Source organism: Mesoplodon densirostris, chromosome 16, assembly GCF_025265405.1.
Source record: "Mesoplodon densirostris isolate mMesDen1 chromosome 16, mMesDen1 primary haplotype, whole genome shotgun sequence".
Classification (NCBI taxonomy): Eukaryota; Metazoa; Chordata; class Mammalia; order Artiodactyla; family Ziphiidae; genus Mesoplodon; species Mesoplodon densirostris.
Window position 1 is genome coordinate 37,003,965 of NC_082676.1, and position 20,736 is coordinate 37,024,700.

Genomic DNA, 20,736 nt, shown 5'->3' on the forward strand with positions numbered 1-20,736 from the left:
CTCCAACAGGAGCACACATCCCGCCCTGGAGGATTAGACCCGGGATGCCCTCGAGATGGCTGGCGAGCTTATTAGCTCAGCGCCTGCAACTAGAGGTCTCTGGACCCACATCCAGGTACAAATCACAGGACTGGTTTCAGGGCCAATTACTCCTGAGCCCAGACTTTCCCCCGGCACCTCCTGGCAGGCGTCCCTCATCTCTCGGGCAGCAGGGGCTTCCCATGTACCAGCACACGTGGTATGTTCCAGCATGTCCACACACCCCCAGATGAACCAACTCGGAGAACTCTGCCAAACAGCCTGAGAACTACACTCCAGAACTTCAGCTAAGCTCTTCACGAACGTGTTGGGCCTACAGACCGCAGGCACACGACGGTCCAGGCCCTGTCAGGGTACTAGAGACCCAAAGATGAGAAAGACACAGCACACGGCCCCTCGATGACCGGCCACTGTCCCCACTAATACCAAGGCCTCCACCTTTCGTCCACCTGCATCAAATTCTAGCAAGTGCCAGAACATTCGGAGCCATTTCCCACCTCCCAGACATTGATCCTGCTGGTGCCCATGTCCAGACTTCCATCCTCTCTGCGCCTAAGCCCCCAGCAAACATGCCCATCTTTCCAGACTCAGCCACAGCACCCCGCTCTAAGCCACACCTTTAACAGAAAGTGCTGACCCCATCCTCCTGTGCGTCCTCACTGCATTCTCCATTTATCCAAACACACTGCATTTATTGGTTTCAGTATCTGTCCCCCTCTCACCACCCCCCAGAACAGGAACTCCCTGAGCGCAGAGCTGGAGCTGACCCAAAGCTGGGGCTGCAGCTCTTCAAATGGCCAATATCCCAGAGGGTCGAAAACACACACGCCGAAAGAGAGGAGCACCTTCTGCTCCAGGGGCCTGAGGCACATTTGGCGTGATGCCCAGAACGCCCACTGATGTTCCCCTCAAACGCAGCAATCATGCACACGCAGTGGCCGTGTCAATGCACCCATTCTCTGTTACAGCCTCAGCCATCCCCAAGCTGCAGTTCAAAAACCTAATTTGTTTCGGCTCATAATGATGGGGCTATTTAGGGTGTTCTTAATTATGAAAATTGTTATTATTCTAATTGTCCATGGGAAAACAGCCTTAGTCTGGGGGCAACCTAAACACTTTATGATAATGGAATAAGGGAATTCTTAAATAAATTATGGTACACCCCAATGATGGAATACGAGTCTTGAAAAATGTTTTTAAAAGGCTTTCAGGGGCTTCCCTGGTGGTGCAGTGGTTGAGAGTCTGCCTGCCGATGCAGGGGACACGGGTTCGTGCCCCGGTCCGGGAAGATCCCATATGCTGCGGAGCGGCTGGGTCCGTGAGCCAGGGCCGCTGAGCCTGCGCGTCCAGAGCCTGTGCTCCACAACAGGAGAGGCCACAACAGTGAGAGGCCCATGTACCGCAAAAAATAAAATAAAATAAAAGGCTTTCATACCTAGGATAATGCTGTTGACAAGTTAAAAATACCGGATATGTAACCATATACACTATATGCTCTCAAGCGGGCGGGTGTGCCATTTACTGAGCACCTACTATGTGGCACGCACTCTGTCCGGTGCTCTTGCCATCCAGCTCTCTCAACCCTCAACTGCCCTTGAAGGTAAAGATTATCCCCATTTTACAGATGTGAGAACCGAGGCCAAAAGCAATTAAGAATTTACTCAAGGTCAGACGGCCAGTCTGTGACACCAGGTTCTAATATAAGCTAATTTTTAAAAGGTGGGAAGGAACAACTCTGACGTTTAACTAGGAGTGATGGAGTTATGGGATATTTATTCTTTACATCTTTCTGTACTGGCAAATGTTCTACAATGATCATATTACTTATTATGATCGGACCAAAGTTATCTTTAAAATATGTATCAAGGGCTTCCCTGGTGGCGCAGTGGTTAAGAATCCGCCTGCCAAGGCGGGGGACACGGGTTCGAGCCCTGGCCCGGGAAGATCCCACATGCCGCAGAGCAACTGAGCCTGTGCGCCACGACTACTGAGCCTGCGCTCTAGAGCCCGCGAGCCACAACTACTGAGCCCACGTGCCACTACTACCGAAGCCCGCACGCCTAGAGCCTGTGCTCCGCAACAAGAGAAGCCACCGCAATGAGAAGCCCGCGCACCACAACGAAGAGTAGCCCCCGCTCACCACAACTAGCGAAAGCCTGCGCGCAGCAATCAGCAATGAAGACCCAACACAGCCAAAATAAATAAATTTGAAAAAAAAATGATCAACAACTTTGACCACGAGAAAAACCATCCTGCCTTCTCTTGCATTCTCTTGTCAGATTTAGCCACAAACGCCTGTGCACAGCCCCACGGCTCCGAGGCACAGAGGGACGTTGCTGTCCTACCAGAGAGGGGTTTCACACAAAGGAGAAAAGTTGCATGTGTCCAAGAGACTTTCTGTTCCTAGGGGATTTACAAAAGCTTTAGAACAAGACCTGAGCTGACGCAGGAATCTGAGTGAAACTCATCCTGCCTGATTATGGGCCTCCGGGTAGGGGAAACCACACAAATGGATCCCCTTACAGTTGCAGCCTCCAGGAAGAAGGCCCCGAGCGTGGTTTTTAAACTGGTGCCCAGACTGGGCGACTGTCAATTTGCCAACATGTGGGGACCCGTTTCCTCCCCGCAAAGCCCACCGAAATACAGAGTGGCCTGGCCCAAGCCTGAGCTGGGCAGTTCACCCTTGGCTCCATGCTCGGTGACCTTGGGACAGTCACCTCCCCTTTCCTGGGCTCCACTGCTCAGGCGGTTGGATGGGTTTTCCAGTCTCTTATAAGCAGCAGAACCCTTTTCCAAATGTGACCGTACGCTGCCCATCGATATGTAAAACGCAGAAGAGTGGGGTGCTCTTAATGACACAAGGGCTGCCCTCCATTCCTACTTCCTGAGAGGTCCAGGAAGCTGTTGTGGGGGACAGAGGCGTTGTGAGGGGCACGGATTGAAGACCCGTGAGACCGCGTGGACTTCAAACCCTATTTCCATGCTGCGTCTCTTTAGGGTGCTTTCCAAGAAGCATGGGCCTGCAACTCCACACCCCACCAGCTGACACGGTGCGCATGACCTGTAAGCAGAGCATGACCTTCAAAGACTTGTTATGGGGCAGTCGGCCACCCGGGCACTGTCAGAAAGCCTTCCCACGGAGATGGGAAAGTCGAATACTGCACACAAACACACCAAAGAAATGTTCTACTTTGCTAGACATGTTGTTTTTAATACAAATTTAAAACAATGACCTATTATTTTTTTTGCCTGTCAAAGCAGTAAAAATAATTTCAGTACTCAGTGCTGGCGAGAGTACACTGAGATGTCATACTTCTGGGATGGATAAACCCTTTCCAGAAAACAGTTTGGTAATATGTATCAAGAGGTTTAAAAATGTTCACCTGCTTTGACACAGTCATTAAAAAAATCTATCAAGGGCTTCCCTGGTGGCGCAGTGGTCGAGAGTCCGCCTGCCGATGCAGGGGACACGGGTTCGTGCCCCGGTCTGGGAAGATCCCACATGCCGCGGAGTGGCTGGGCCCGTGAGCCATGGCCGCTGAGCCTGCGCGTCTGGAGCCTGTGCTCCGCAATGGGAGAGGCCACAACAGTGAGAAGCCCGCGTACAGAAAAAAAAAAAAAAAAAAAAAATCTATCAAAGGAGATGAGAGAAAAACTTCAACATAAAGATATTCCCCACAGCACTATTTTAACTCGGTAAAAGAGAAGCAGAGAGAAAACTCAGTAGAAACGTACCAAAATGCTAACGACTGCCTTTGAGTGCAGAAACTATTAGAGACCTTTTGTTCAACTTCCTTATATATCTGAACTTTTCACATTTTCTAAAGTGGGAAACTATTACTTTTGTTTTCAGAAAGAAATCGCTACAATGCCCACCACTTCAAAAGATCGTAAATATGAAACAAACCCCACCACTGTTACTTACCATCATTACTTCAGACGGCTGCTCCTGTCCCATTGGAGTTTCACTAACAGGCCTGTCAAAGTACCACGGCACCTCCTTGCCAAGAGACACATGCCCCACCCCTGAGTTCCAAGAAAGTGCAAAAAACACACCATCCAGGTGCCCAAACTTTTACAACAGGGGAGCGCTGCAAGGTAGGGCTTTTGTCTAGAAACGAGATGGCTTAAGCCGGTGCCACCAAGACCTGACTAGGCTTCTGAGAGATGGAAGGAACTACACATGATTTGTCCCTTGCACGTGGGGCTGCTAGAGGGGAAATGACAACTCCTCTCCTGGCTGGTGCCTGACTAGGGCCCTCCAGGGGCAGGTCAGAGCAGAACGTTCCAAATGGGGTTCAGAAAGCCACACAGTGGCCAGGGGGCAGGCCCCAGCGACCAACAGTTCCCCAGTGGGCAACCTCCTCCACCAGCACCAAGAACTTGCTGCTCCTTCTTTGCCAGGAGCAACCTGACCACCCCACGGGTCGTCAGAGCCTACCCTGGGGCCAGAATGGGGGAGCAGCGGAAGCAGTGGCAGGCACAGTGGCCATAATCACAGCAGTGGCCACCAACCAAGAGCTTACTATGTACCAGGCACCGTGCTAAGTATCTTATAAGTGTTCTCATTTAATCCTCACATTCCTGAGCAAAGGGTATCATCTCCATTTTATAGAGGAGAAAAGTGAGGCAAAAGATAAACAGCTTGCCTGAGAAGCCACAGGTATAAGCAAACCCAAATCAGTTTGCAGAGGGATAAACTGATGTGGACAAATCAGCCTGCCAGATATGTCTGCTTGACCTACTACACAGTTTTTAGTTTTTACAAATTGAGCCAATGTTTAAAAACTGGAATATCCACCATTAAGAAAAAAAAAATCCAGATTTCCAGCTTCTCTTGAAAACCAGAAAACCTGGCAACATTTGCAGGCCTGACCCAGATTCATTACGCAGCCAGCAACGATGAGCTGCACCACTGTGGTGGCTGGTACTATTCTCAAGGTTACCACAGTTACCACAACTCCCCAGGGCAGAGCCGGCAAATTTTTCCTATAAAGGGCCGGAAGGTACATATTTTAGGCTTTGTAGGACACTGGGTGTCTGTTGCAACTACACAACTCCACCACTGTAGTGTGAAAACAGCCAAAGGCCACACATAAACTAACCGGCGTGGTTGTGTCCCAGTAAAACTTTATTAACGGAAAGAGGCTGTGGGGCTTCCCTGGTGGCGCAGTGGTTGAGAGTCCACCTGCCGATGCAGGGGATGCAGGTGCGTACCCCGGTCTGGGAAGATCCCACATGCCGCGGAGCGGCTGGGCCCGTGAGCCATGGCTGCTGAGCCTGTGCATCTGGGGCCGTGCTCCGCAACAGGAGAGGCCACAACAGAGGCCTGCGTACCGCAAAAAAAAAAAAAAAAAAAAAAGAGGCTGTGGGCTGGATTTGGCCCATGAGCCACGGTTTGCTGACCTCACTGTGGTCCCACTGACCTATAGTTGAGAAATACTTCTTTGAACCCGTTTCTCTATTGAAAAGTGGGAGAGTGGCTTATGCCTCTGGCCAGCCTCCCCTATGACATGCTTGCCCTCTGTAGACATGTCAGTCTTTGTCCAACACCTGAGGGTGAAATACAGCATCCAACAGCACGGCAGGCAGCATGTGGTGAGGGCCACCCCCAGGGAAGCCCAACCTGCTTCCCAGAGCCACAACTTTCCTTGCATCAGGCAACTGGGCCCTGGCCTACCTCTCTTCTCTCCACCCTCCCCTGTGACCCCCTCATCTGCTCCCATGGCTTCAATAATCCCATGCACGCGGAGCATCCAGATCTTTCTTCCGATGTCCTGCCTGAGTCCTTTAAGCCCTCTGCTCCAGCCATCAGCAACTCCAGTGAGAGCCCAGAACCAGCCAGGCTGTTTCATGCCCCTCACCCCCCACCAAGAGTACCCATCCCACCTGTCCACTTACTCAATTCTTAATTCCCAGCCTGAGACTCTTTGCCCAGTGAAATCTTTCCTACATCCACTCCTGCCCTGCACAGAGAAGTGGCCTCTTCTAACCACCAATGTCCATGTGACATCTGAGTGCAATTATCTACTTGTCCCCTCCACTAGGGCATGCACTCCTAAAAGGCAAGGATTATGGTCAGGAAAAGATTTTTCAAACGAGGCACAGAACGCTGACTATACATGAAGAGATACATTTCACTGTGTTAAAATTAAGAATGGTTGTTCAACAAAACATGCCTCAAAGAAAGCAGAAAGTTAAAAGCTGGAAAAAGATATTCACAATAAGCACGAAGGGGGCCTCCCTGGTGGCGCAAGTGGTTAAGAGTCCGCCTGCCGATGCAGGGGATACGGGTTCGTGCCCCGGTCTGGGAGGATCCCATATGCCGCGGAGCGACTGGGCCCGTGAGCCATGGCCGCTGGGCCTGCGCATCCGGAGCCTGTGCTCCGCAACGGGAGAGGCCACAACAGTGAGAGGCCCACATACCGCAAAAAGAAAAAAAAAAAAAAAAAAATAAGCACGAAGGATTAATATCAAGGATATATAAAGAACTCTTACAAGTCAATTTTCTTTTTAAAGCGCCTGGAACCCCACAGAAAAATTGCAAAAGAGTGAACATATAATTGACAGGAAACACACATGCCAATAAACTTATGAAGAGATGTTTTCGACATCAGGGCTCAGGGACACAGAAATCAGATCCCAAAGATCCCATTTTATACCCATTCCACTGGCAGAAATAAAAAAAAGTCAGCCTATACCAAGTGTTGGCAAGAGCGTGGAGCAAGGGGAAGGCCTACATTCTGCTGCTGGTGGAGTGAAAACTCCTACAACCACTTCAGAAAAAGTCTAGTAATAACTGCGAAAGTTGGACATTTATTCACCCTATGACCCAGCAAAATACCACCCCTCAGCTCATACCCAAGAAAACCTCTTGCATATGTGCAACAGGAAACGTGTACAGAAATGTTCAGAGCAGTCCACACATGACAGCAAAACTGGAAACGAGCAGGTACCCATCAACGGAAGATCAGACGCATAAACTGTGATTTGTCTACACCATGGAATATTATTCAATATTCAAGATAAATGAACCAGATGACATGCAATACTATGGACAAACTGTAGCGATATTTTTTAAAGTGCCTTAGGAATACACAGGTACCATCAAACTACATAAAAATGAAAGTGAGGGGATAATGGTTATCTCGGGATGGGAATGGGAAGAAAGATCAAATGATTGGATGTGTATTTTGTTTCAAGATCCTGGCTTTTGTTGTGGATGGCTGAAATGCAGGAACTTACGACACATTAAAAATAACTTCGGAAACAAGTGAAAGCAAGCCGGGCGTGAACGGCGATCAGTGTGTATTAATCTAGTTCTCTGTTTACCTGAGGTGAAAATTAAAACAAACACACAGAAGGGACTGTTTAATTCTCTGTACTCCAAGTGCCAAGCACAAGCCCAGGCACACAACTTCCTAAGCATGTGTGCAATGAATGAGGGACGCTCCTCCCTCACCCGTGGCCTCATTCCCGCCGGCCTCTTCGGTACCTTCAACAGGGCTGAAGCCAAACCCACCTTCCTTGCTGACGCCCCTCTCCTCCTGGATTCCCTGGCTCTGCGCTGGCCCTCCTCCGCCTTCACCCCCACAGCCCAGCGGCTGCCCTGGCTTGCCCTCTCCTCACCTCCTCAGACCCCACTGCTAGCATCTGGTTGGGACCTTTCTGCCTCTCACCTTGACAAGCACTCTCTGCCGACTGGCTTCTCCAACTCCTGTCTCTCCTCGTCCACCCCAGAGACAGGTGCGAGGTTGAGCTTCCCGATACAGCTCTGATCCTCTCTCTTCCGCACCTCCCCTAGAGCTCTAGAAATAATGTTCACATTCCCTGGGCTGACGCTGAACGCCCATCACGGTCTGGTCCCTTCCTATCGACAGGAGCTGCCAGCGCATCTCTCTTCAGTGCCCTCTTCCATCTACACCTTCCCCTCCCCAACCCTCCTAAAGAGCGTAAGTGATGCGCTGCTACCCCATATACCGCCAGTTTCCCCAACTCCGTGCCTCGACTTTACCCGGAATCCCACCCACTTGGCCACCCATCCTCAGCTGACCCACACTTTCAAGGCCCCATTTAAACACCTCCAGGATGCTGGGATGTGCCCACTTGAAAGAAAAATCCCCTCTTACCAACTTCCACGGCATTCTGTCTGTCCTCTACAGTTCTCTCTCTTTCACAAGACCCGGAGCAGCCAGAGGGCAAACCCCCCTGTCTACCTCCCCCTGCCAGAAGCTGGCAGTCGTGTACAGAAACAGTCACAAAGAGAATAATCTAATCCATTCCACGCTTTCTAGCCAGGGTGCTCATTTGGCTCATTTCTAGCCATGGCTCATAAAATGCCCATCCTAGGACTTCCCTGGTAGTCCAGTGGTTAAGACTCCAAGCTTCCAATGCAGGGAGCTCAGGTTCAATCCCTGTTCGGGGAACTAACATCCCACAAGCCGCGCGGCACGGCAAAAAAAAAAAAAAAAAAAAATGCCCTTCCTGGAATTCTACTAAAATCCTTCTGTTCCCGAGCCTTGGCATGACCCACAAAAGCCCCCGCTCAGCCCCCTGCCTACCTTTCCAGGCTTCTCGGCCCCGCATCCACACGCTGTCGCTTCAGCCACACTGAGCTGCTTACAGTGACCCAGACATGCCAGGTTTCTTCACGACTTTGCGTATACTGACTCCTCTGCCAGCCTCCGCCCCCTACTTCCTGGGTCCTACTCCTTCACAACCATAGCTATCATCTTCTGGAGGCTTCTGGACCTTCCCTCCTGGGCAAAGGTGGGCTGGGCTCCGCCCTGTGATTATCCACTCCTCAACATGTATCACCCTGACAACACCTTGTCACTGTCTATGGTTTGTTTATCTTTTCCACCAGACAATGAGCTCCTGGAAGACAGAGCTTTTGCGCCTGGTCACTGTACCCCCCAGCACTGAGCATGGGGCTTGACAAAAAGGAGGCACCCAGTAAAGGTTCAAGTAACAAAAGAAACTAAAATTTCCAGTTCAAATGCAGAAACCGTGGCTCGTGTCCTGCATCCCATAAAGCGCGTCTGAAGGCGGAAAGCATCTTCTAAGACTGGTTAAACAGGAGAAGCTGCTGGCAGGAAGCCACCTGAATTTATCTGAGACAGTTGGAAATCAACAATCAACTCCCAGGGCTCACTTTCATCCTGGGGACCTCAAATTCCACCCTCCCCAGTGCCCACTTTCTCTACTGAAAACCAGATTGGGAAGGCAGCAATGTAAAGTCCCCATGGCTCTCACCTTTTCTCTCTGGAGAGCTGGCACAAACTGTGCCTTCTTGATGGAGATACCAGATCCTTAGGAGGAATGACTTGTTTGAGTTCCCATCTTGATATAAAATGCAAACAACAAAAACCGGGCAAATCTGAAAGGCTTGCTGACTCAGCAACACAAATTCCAAGGCACCTTTGCCAACAAGGAAGAAGATGATCAGGTTTTAAATTGAGAAACAGCAGTTAGTGGAAACGAATACACAGATGTCCGGCCTGTGTGCTGTGGCTGGGGACTGGAAACCACCAGATTTATTTTCCAACAGCCTGGGCAGAGCAGAAGGTACAGTAGTCTCCCTCTGCCCACTCAATAACCAAAGGGATGGCTAAAAACAACAACAACAACAACAAAAAAACACAAAACAAACAAACACACACTAAGCCCTTCCACAGAAAGGCCTGAAAGGACTTCGTAAGCCAGTCTGCAGTGTAGGTATCCAGGAAATCAACACACCAGAGAGGGAAAAAGTTTGGCCAATGGCAAATGAACAAGAAGCCTAGTTATAGTCATACTGATGGTTTAAGTAAAGCCTGATTTTGGCTACCCGAAAGACCACCTCCTACAACTCTAGAGGAGCTAGGATAGCATGCAGAAATATTTTGAGCTTCTTAAGGGTCCAAGCGTCTCTGCACAAACTATTTCCACTGCTACTGGCCCTTAGGGAAGAGGAACCAGTGTGGGGGACAGCAGCTGGCTGAGAAAGGGTAGTCTCAGGGGGCGGGAAAAGCCTCCTAAATCCTCTTCACAGCATATACATTATGCCCTCCCCAAGAAAGTGACCCAGGGTCCCAGGAAATAGGCACTTCCTGGAAGGCAGACCCTACATGAGGCGAGTTAGGAGTTAGACTAAGGAGGCAAACTCTCCTAAAGTACAGCCCCTGGCTCCAGTGAGCCGTCCACCGGGAGGCAGACCCCAGCGGAACCCAAACGCTAACTAGGGCAGCCGGTGACATTATCACCACCGCCTCCTCCAAGTCCTGTGGGAAAGGGTACGCTCCCACAGACGGACCAAACTCTGTGTCTGCGCCCCTCCCCCTGCTAGCCCTTCGGCTTCCACCCCGGCGTTCACCCTCCCACCAGGTCCGGTCCTAAGCTCCCAGCGTCTCTCGATTGCCCCAACTCCCTCCTCCGGGACATCTACCCGAAGGCCGGTCCCCACAATCCCCCCCTCCCCCGTCACCCCGGGGCTCTTCTCCGGCCCGGCCCAACGTTCCCTCACGCCCACGCCCGCCCCCTTCCGGTCCCAGATCGGCTCGGTCTCCCCCGCGTCCCCGGGACCCCAGCCCTGGCAACGAGCAGGTGGCCTGTCCGCCCCTCTCACCGAGGCTGAGGAGGGCGAGGGGGCAGGCGGAAGACACCGCCGGGCTCAGGCTGCAGCCCCCGCTGGGCCTGGGAACGGCTCCGGCTCTGCCTCCCAGGTCTAACGAAGAGGCAGCCAGAGTGAAACAGCGTCGCTTCCTTGCGTCCCAGTGCGCATGCCCAGGACGCTGGGCCTTCTGGGAAACGTAGTTCCAGCGGAACAGCAGGTAGCGGGGCCGAACTCGACGTGCACCTGTTTAGGGGGTATGTATCCCAAGAGAGCTTCGTATCTAGTTGGGGAGACAGACACTTAAACACACAACTACAGGACTCCCCTGATGGCGCAGTGGTTAAGAATCCGCCTACCAATGCAGGGGACACGGGTACGAGCCCCGGTGCAGGAAGATCCCACATGCCACGGAGCAACTAAGCCGTCGCTACAACTACTAAGCCTGTGCTCCAGAGGCCGGGAGCCACAGCTACTGAGCCTGCGTGCCACAACTACTGAAGCCCGCACGCCTAGAGCCCATGCTCCACAGCAAGAGAAGCCACCGCAATGAGAAGCCCGCGCACCACAATGAAGAGTAGCCCCCGCTCACCGCAACTAGAGAAGGCCCGCGTGCAGCAACGAAGACCCAACGCAACCATAGATAGATAGATAGATAGATAGATAATAAAAATTAAATTTAAAAAACACACACCTGCAATCTAGTAGGATAAATGTGATGAAGGAGTGAGAGCATAGAAGGGGGTGCCTAATGCGGGGTTGGGGGGGAGGTCAGGAAGACATCACAAAGGAGGCGACATCTGAATTGGATTTTGAAGCTTGTGTAGGGGTTTGCCAGATGGAATACAGGGAATCCCTTGCAAAGGATGAGAGATGTGAAAGTGCCTGACGCATTCAGGAAGCAGGGAAATGTTCTGTATGGCCAAGGGAGAGGGTACATGGATGGGGTGAGGACAGAGAAAATGGATTAGGGTGTGGCAGGATATGGGGAAATGTCTGGGTAAGATTATGATGGACTCTATATGTCATGCAAGAAATTTAGGCCACTGGAGTTAACTGAAGATTAAGCAGGGGAATGAGGGTAGGCATTGCATTTTAGAAGGATACCCTTGTGGCGGGTGGAGGATAGAGAAAGGAGTGGGAAGACCAGTCTGGAGGTTGTTATTCGGGTCGAAGGTGATGAGGCCTAAACCAGACTGGTGACTAATCTTTTGGGATCATAGACCTCCTGTAGAAAGCTAAAGAAAGCTATTCCCAGAAAAATGCTCAGACGTGTTCACACATGTGTATACACATACATTTTGCATACAGTTCCAGGGGATTCAGGGTCCTCTGAATCTTGGACTCTAGTTGAATATCCTTACATAATCTAATGTCATAAACTCATACTTTTTCAGGGATATGAGGAAGATTCAGATTGCTGGAGATGGGGAAAGAGCCCTCCCCCAACATTCAGTTCAAACACTTCATTTTATAGAGGAGGAGAGAGGGGAGTAACCCACCAAAAGCTAGTGAAGGAAGAGAAGGAACAACTGCAGCAGGCCCAGTTTCTTATACCCTAGGCTGGGTACAAGAGCTGGGTCAGCTCCCCTTACCACCCAGAGCTGACTTAGAGGACATAGGCTTTGAGTCTGGGGAGGCATCAAAGTCAGGTTCTTCTAATTATGCCCAGAGCCAGCTCTCCATTGAGAAATGAAGGGTAGCGTTTTACCTGTGATTTATACTAGATGCCTGCCGTGGCTACAGATTAGAATGGGACCACTTCCCTTCCTCTCTCAGAGCCTCAGTTTTCTCAGCCATAATCATTAACAACATGTCTAAATCACCTAGTAGGTGCTTCCCTCATTACTCCCATTTTAAAGATGAGGACACTGAGGACTTCCCTGGAAGTCCAGTAGTTAATACTCTGAGCTTTCACTGCAGGGGGCCCAGGTTTGATCCCTGGTCCGGGAACTAAGATCCCACATGCCATGCAGCACAGCCAAAAAAAATAAATAAATAAAATAAAAATAAAAAGATGAGGACACTGTGGCACAGAGCTTAAGCAATGTATCCAAGGTCACATAGTTGAGAGCTGGTGTTTTTTTTTTTTAAATAAATTTATTTATTTATTTATTTTTGGCTGCATTGGGTCTTCGTTGCTGCACACGGGCTTTCTCTAGTTGCGGCGAGCGGGGGCTATTCTTCATTGCGGTGCTCAGGCTTCTCATTGCGGTGGCTTCTCTTGTTGCAGAGCATGGGCTCTAGGCGTGCAGGCTTCAGTAGTTGTGGCACGAGGGCTCAGTAGTTGTGGCCCATGGACTCTAGAGCGCAGCCTCAGTAGTTGTGGTGCACGGGCTTAATTGCTCTGCAGCATGTGGGATCTTCCCGGACCAGGGCTCAAACCCGTGTTCCCCACATTGGCAGGCGGATTCTTAACCACTGAACCACCAGGGAAGCCCTGAGAGCTGGTCTTTATATCGAGGTAGTGTCTGACTCCAGACTTGAGCACCCCCATATGGCTGGCCTCACTGCAGGAAAGGTGGGGATGCAGATGAAATGGTCTGAAGCGTTAGAAAAGCCTTTCAACACCCAAAAGATATTTTCTTAAGTGTTTCCTTTTTCCTCAGTGAAACACTGGAGTGTTTGTCCAAAACCCCACTGCACACACACGTAGACACTCAAATGGATAGAACATGGTGAGAGGCTGGCTGGGAAGGTTCTGGAACCTAGGCTCTAGACGGGGGAGGACCTCTAAACCCAGACTGTTGGAGCTCTGGGGAAGTCTCAGGGGCTCAAGTTTGAGAACCAGTGTGGGAGGCCAGGGGGAAGGCTGAGGCGGAGAAGTTCCACAGGGGCAGGAAGTAGGACACGGTCTGGAAAACTGGGTGCATGGGAGTGTCCTCCCATTAGGTAGAGCATGCTAGAAAAGTGGGGAGGTCAGCCAGTCAACCTCACGCATTGAGTGTGAGGTAGGGGGAGGGGTCAAACAGCCAGGTATGAGGCTCTGGAGAGATCTGGGCTAGAGATGGGAATTTTGGAGTCACAGCTGATGAAATTGAGATCACCTGGGAAGACTGCAGAAGTGGCGCAAAGGTCAGTCCAGGGCTGAGGAATGCTGACTTTTGAAGGACAGATGAGAAGCAGAAGTGTCTGGGGAACAGGCTGGACTGGAGGACACCAGGTGAGCATGATGGCAGAGAACCAAGGGGAGGGTTCCACGAAGGGGGAGCTCAGTGGTGACAGACACTCTGAGAGGGCCAACCAGCTGGTCCCCTGGTGGGGAGCCCATCCCAGAACCCAGGGCTCCTGCCTCCCAGTCTTGGGCTCCCTCATTTTTCAGTCAACCAGCTGACATCCAGAAAGGTCCCAAACTTCTGACTTAGGGACAGGAAGGCCATTAGTGACCGCACAGTGGCTTCCACTGAGAGGCAGGAGCTGAGGCCATGGAGGTTAGGAATGCAGTCTGGAAGCATAGGCAGCTGTTCCAAGAGCAATCTTTGTGTTCCACACATGGGAGGAGGAGATTGAAGGGGCTGGCAGAGGATAAATCCACACGTGTGGAATGATGCCACTTACGTAAGGATGCCCGTGGCTGTGTGCACTTGGGAAGACGCTAGCCAACACAGTGACACTCAAAGGTCGGGAGGAACAGGTGATAGTCACTTTCTTTGTACTTTTCCTGTAGCATTTCACTGTGTCCCAATGAATAGTTTCCATTTTTATAACCTGAAAAGAAAGACTATTTTTATTTGGGGAAAAGTAAAGAGTTCCGGTCGTGAAAAGAAGCGAAATAGGACAACAGCGAGAGGGAGAACGGGGGGCAGGGACTTTGAAGTTTTAGGCAGGAGAGAGTGAGTGTGCTGTGTTCTGAGGCTGCAGCAGGATGTCCCTCAGGAAGCTGGAAATGAGGGAAACTGGACTGGCCACTTGCAAACTGAACTTTAAGCCAATACACATAGCAGAACGGGGGCTGGTTAAATAACCCTGGAACACTAGGTAGAAAGAAGGAGGAAGACCCACAGGTGCTGATGGAACTGGTAGCCAAGATCTATTGTTAAGTAAAAGAGGAACTTTCAGAGCAGAGGGTTAGAGTAGAATGGGCACTTTTGTGTGTGTGTGTGCGTGTGTGTGTGTGTGTGTGTGTGCATTTTAATTTTTATTCGACTATAGTTGATTTACAATGTTGTGTTAGTTTCAGGTGTACAGCAAAGTGAATCAGTTATATATATACATATATCCACTTTTTTAGATTCTTTTCCCATGTAGATCATTACCGAGTATTGAGTAGAGTTCCCTGTGCTATACAGTAGTCCCTTATTAGTTATCTATTTTATATATGGTAGTGTATATATCCCACTCTCCCAATCCCAATCTCCCGGTTTATCCCTCCCCCCACTTCCCCCTTGGTAACCATAAGTTTGTTTTCTACATCTGTGACTCTGTGTTTTGTAAATAAGTCCATTTGTACCATTTTTTTAGATTCCACATATAAGAGATATTGTATGATATTGTCTTTCTCTGTCTGACTTACTTCACTCAGTATGACAATCTCTAGGTCCATCCATGTTGCTGCAAATGGCATTATTTCATTCTTTTTTACGGCTCAGTAATATTCCATTGTGTATATGTACCACATCTTCTTTATCCATTCCTCAATCAATGGACATTTAGGTTGCATCCCTGTCCTGGCTATTGTAAATAGTGCTACAGTGAACTGTACTGGGATACATGTGTGTGTTTTAAAGGCACACACAGGCTTGGAGGCATAGATATTTTCTGAGAGGAAACCTAAGATGCTCCAAGAAGGTAAGGGATGAGCTGAGGATTTTTATTTTATTTAGTATGCATTCATGCTAATTTTTACTATCACAAAAATATGAGAATGCCCCCCAACACATACACACAGTAGAGTAGGTTAGGTATGCCTTGTGGGAGCTGAAACATTCCAGGCAGAGGCTCTGTCCTAAATCGTCTGCCCAGAAGGGAAGACTTTTTTTTTTTTTTTTTTGCAGTATGCGGGCCTCTCACTGTTGTGGCCTCTCCTGTTGCGGAGCACAGGCTCCAGACGCGCCGGCTCAGCGGCCATGGCTCATGGGCCCAGCCGCTCCGCGGCATGTGGGATCTTCCCGGATGGGGGCACCAACCCGTGTCCCCTGCATCGGCAGGTGGACTCTCAACCACTGCGCCACCAGGGGAGCCCAGGGAAGACTTTATTTTTAAATTTTTCTTGTGCTGAGAACTTTTTTTTTTTTTGCGGTACACGGGCCTCTCACTGTTGTGGCCTCTCCCGTTGCGGAGCACAGGCTCCAGATACGCAGGCTCAGCGGCCATAGCTCACGGGCCCAGCCACTCCGCGGCATGTGGGATCTTCCCGGACCGGGGCACCAACCCATGTCCCCTGCATCGGCAGGCGGACTCTCAACCACTACGCCACCAGGGAAGCCCTTTTTTTAAAAATATTTATTTATTTGGTTGCACTGGGTCTTAGTTGCAGCAGGCAGGTTCCTTAGTTGTGACATGTGAACTCTTAGTTGCGGCATGCATGTGGGATCTAGTTCCCTGACCAGGGATTGAACCCGGGCCCCCTGTATTGGGAGCACAGAGTCCTAGCCACTGTGCCACCAAGAAAGTCCCAGGAAGACTTTTTTTTTTTTTTTAAGGTCTCACAGGCTAGCATGTGTGCCACCCACAGGCCTTGAGGGCTCCCAAGCAACTGAGAATGAATGATGTGGCCCAGGAAAGAAGTGGCCATAGAAGGCGGAGTGGTGGTGGCCAAAGGAACTTAGATTAAAAAACAAAGTTCTTCAACTCCACTCCAGGTGTCAGGGTTTACTGCTTCCAAAGGTTCCAAACTTGGAACCAGCCCCTGCCTCACCCTGGAGCAAGAAAAGATCAACTTAAACCTGGGAAAAGGCGAGACATTAGAGCCAAGCGACACCGCTGAGGGGCTCGAGCACTTTCTGATGTTTTGCTTGGAAGGGCAGAATCTTGCTGCTTGGTGCCTCAGCTAATGGGCCTCCATCTGACACTCTGGAGGGCTCGTCTGATTAGAAGCCACAGCTGCCTTGCTCATTATTTCTGATTAATTGACAGCACCTGGCATCTCTGGGCGATGGCCTCGCTCAGGACCCAGGTGTGATCTACACAGCCAACAAAAGCGCAGTGGCTTTGCAGCCCTGAGGAGGGAAGCAGTCTCACCTGAAGGCACCATCTTATATAATTCCCAGTCTCTGGGAGGAAAATTTGATGAACTGGTTTGTCCTTCTTGCTAGTTCCCTTGCTGCCAGTCTGAAATAACTGATGTGAACTCACAGTTAGTTCATTGGAGAAGTTTGTTTTAAATCTAAGCAATCCCACTTGACCTCTAGCCTCCACCCCACAGTTATTGTTCTTATTGTAAATTAATGCTCTAGCACTCTGCTGTTAGAAAAAAAAAAAAAAAAGACAACAAGCCTGAGGCGGGAGATAGATGGGCCCCAAGCTGAACAGTTTCTCCCCTGTGGACAGAAACTCCATAAAAGCAGGATGATGGAGGAGGCTGGGCCCTAACCAGATAAGAGATAATAGACGACATATTCCTGATTCTTGAAGTCAAGGAGACCTCCCTGACTACACATGCACAGAAAGGCTCCTTGGAGGTCAAAAAGGGAGGGGGCACCACCTCATAATAAGTGATGTCAACTACCCATAGACCTTTTCGCTGGAATCCATCTTGGCTAAGAGATACGCACGCACACAGGGGAGGACCCTGAGATATACCAAATATGGACTCAGAACCAGGTAAAGCAACATGATTGGTCAAAGGAAATCTGGAAGAAATGCCCCATAAGAGTGATTCAAACTGCCACGAGTGTGTGACTCTCTCTCTGACCTCACCCGTGTGTCTATCCACGTGTACACTTTTTTCTCCTAATAAACACTTTACTTGCTTCACTACTTTCTGTCTTTATGTGGAAATTCATTTCTACACAGCTGACGGGCCAGGGCCTTGTCACTGACCACTGGTCTAGTGGCTAGGATTTGGTGCTCTCACTGCCATGACCCGACCTCAATCACTGGCCAGGAACTGAAACCCTGCTTCAAGCCGCTGCAAGTCCGAGGCCACCGGAGATCAGGCCCAAAATGGAGTCAGTTGTGCTAAGCCGCATGTCAGCAAACCAAGACTTATTACCTAATTGCAGTTTCAGCCTCTCCCAGGAAAGTGACCTTTAACCAGTCAATCTGGAATTACCTGGCCAGCACTAGTGAAGTAATTCGCCCCATAGACCCTTTCTCTCCCCCATAGGAAGGTGACTTTGCCTGAAACAATCCACTCTTTGCTAGAAACTTCCTTTTCCCGCCACCTTCTGCCTATAAAAGCCTTTCACTTTGTACAGCTCTTTGGAGCCCCTTTCTATTTGCTAGATGGAATGCTGCCGAACTCATGAATCGTGGAATGAAGCCAATCAGATCTTTAAATTTACTCAGTTGAACTTTATTTTTAACACTCATTTGGAATCTTGAGTTGCTCAAGAGAAGGGATCAGTTGTGGTGTGTGGACAAGCAAGGTGTCCTAACCTGAAGGCTGAGGGCAGGTGGTCCCTTGGGAGACACAGTGTTATCTTTCTGGTGATATCCAACCTCCTCCTGGAAACTTCCATTAGCCCCTAGGAGCTGCTCAGAATCCATTGATAAAAATACCTGATAAGTCTCACACCTGTCAGGAAAAATTGTAAAAGACCTTGAAATGGGCAAAAAGTTAATCTGGAAGGGTGTTAGAGAACACCTAGGTATCTGATTCTGTAAGAATCTGTGCCTTTCCTAGTCTTTGACTAAGGTATTTTACAAAACCAATAGTAATGCAGATAACTCTTACCCATAGAGATGCAATTGATTTCTGTCTGTGAAAGCCATTTTTGCCTCTATCAGCAAATTCATGTCTGCATTCCTGATCACCTTTGTAAATCTGTTTTTTGGATTCTCCTCTGAACCAGTTTTTTCCATCTTGCAGTTTCCCTCAATGAATGAGTTCAAACAAGATCTCTGACATGTTTTAATTTTATATTTGTGGGATCATGATTTTTTTTTCATTGTTCTTTAACATACCTCATATCTCCCTTTTTACCCCTGGCTATTAGGAAGGCAAAATTTTAAGATTAAGTTGTCTTATTTTTTAAACTTTTTATCATGGGGGCACACCCATAGGCTGGAGCTGCAACCTGGTCCAGGAGGGTGGAGTGTGGGGTCTCCCAAGAGAGCGAACAGGTGCACTTGGAGCCCACAGGATGTGCTATGTGACTCTGGGTGCAGTTTTAAACACTCAAAGTGTTGATTCACCGAGAGTTTCCCAGGATATAATAGGGACTTTCCCCAAATGCCTGGGAAAGAGGCGGCCTGAGCAATGGGCCTGCCATCTTCCTCCCTTTCCCACGGAAGTTCCACCTTGAGGCAGGAAGGCAGGGTCCTCTGACATTACTGCTGGAGGTGGCCTCTCCACCCGAGCTGAGGGCACCCACCTCCTGGAACTAGCTGGGGCTGACACTTGAGGTTACGTTCTCGGCACACTTCCTCCCCACACCAGACGCGGCCACTTCCTCTGAGGATGGCAGAAGTTGAATGAGAAATGAGTTCCCAAGATGTTGCAACACCCAGGCCCATGAGGGCAAGTAACAGGTGGGTGGTCGCAGCGAGGACCGTCTCCCAGGGGGTCCTGGGAGTAGCCTTTGCTTGGAGACCAGCTTTGAACACACGCTGCATTCCAAGTGTCACGTGAATCCTCACCATAATCCTGAAGTCGAGAACTCCCCCATCTGAGACAGAATGATTCTTAGCAGGAGGAAACGGGCTCGGGCAGGGGTGGAGCTGGGTGGGATGTGAGACAGGCCATCTGGCCCAGGAGTCCTGCTGTGTGACCCAGGATTCCACCAAGTGCTCTGTTACTCAGTCTTCACACAGTCTCATCTTACAGATGAAGTGAACTGCCAGCCCGGCCGTGGCAGGGAGCCAGGCTGGCTTTCTGTCAGCCTCCAGGTTTTACTCTGCTGCTCGGTCGATCTCCCTGACAGGGACGGCCCATCCATGGCACTCAGCCCTTCAGTGGCTCTTTTTCATGTTATCAGCCCTATGTGGCCAGCCTCTCCACTCTCCCCCTTACTGGACATCCAGGCCCTCCATTCCTACAGCCACAGGTTCTCACCATCCTCTCCTCCCTCCACACCCACCTCCCCCATTTTGCCCAGCTAGGACCCGCTCGTTCTTTGAGGATTTGCTCCAGGATCACCACCTCCAGGAAGCCCACCCCTTCTACCCCCCGAGTCTTTGACTCCCGTACAGCACACCTGATGGGAGTGGGGGACAGGATTCCTTCTTGATGGAACTCTGCTGGCCCAGAGTACTTCACACACCTTAATCAGTTGGGGATTTTGTTGAGATGCAGACTCTTAGGTCTGGGATGGGGTCCCAAACTCTGCCTTTCCCGCAAATCCCCAGGTAATGCCCAATGGTGTTCACAAAACCATGCTAGGCCTTCCTGTACTTCTGAGGCCCAGAATCTCACAGATCTTGCTCTGAATGTATTTAAGTGCCATTTGACTCTAATCAGTTTATACCTAACAGCCCTGCCCAACAGGTTCCAGCCCCGTTTTGCCCCCAAGGATGCCCAGGCTCACAGCAGGTGACTAGCAAAGCTGGGATTCCACGGTGAAGGAGATCTTCACCCAGTGAGAATGAGTCGCAGCTGGTGGTGAGGTTGGGGAGCTAAGGGCCAGCCAATGGTGGGGACGTCACAGCCCTCAACAGCGGGAGCACGGCCACCTCCCCTGGAGAGGGGCCACAAGCTTCCTGGGCACCACCGGGGCACCATTCCCTTGCTGAGCACTCCCAGAGGCTGTGGCCAGGGCCTGGGGGAGCACGGCAGCTTCTGGGGGATGAAAGTGGGGGAGGCCGAGAGGCAGCTGCCCTCGGTCACAGGAAGCCCTGAAGCACCCACAGCTGGTGACTTGGCCATGACATTCACCCGCCAGAAGGGCTCCCCTACAGCAACTTCAGGTCACAGGTGACCACTGCCCTAGACCATCACCTCTGGCCTTTGGGCTTCTAGCACGTGGACATGTGGCTTCGTGCCTGCTGCCATTAGGGAAGGCGAC

The 20,736-nt window shown here is 50.3% G+C and overlaps 1 protein-coding gene across 4 annotated transcripts in view; it reads right to left on the minus strand.

Moving 5' to 3' along the window:
- The window catches only part of DTX2 (deltex E3 ubiquitin ligase 2), a 34,400-nt gene extending 23,620 nt beyond the window's left edge, over positions 1–10,780 (minus strand). For 2 of the 4 annotated variants that reach the window (XM_060078376.1, XM_060078373.1), the window contains exon 1: positions 10,646–10,780. The gene's annotated coding sequence lies outside the window, so the exon portion shown is untranslated. Of the gene's footprint in view, positions 1–9,294; positions 9,382–10,645 lie in introns of all 4 variants that reach the window. The other 2 variants (XM_060078375.1, XM_060078374.1) reach the window with 2 other exon arrangements.
- Between the last annotated feature and the right edge of the window lie 9,956 nt (positions 10,781–20,736).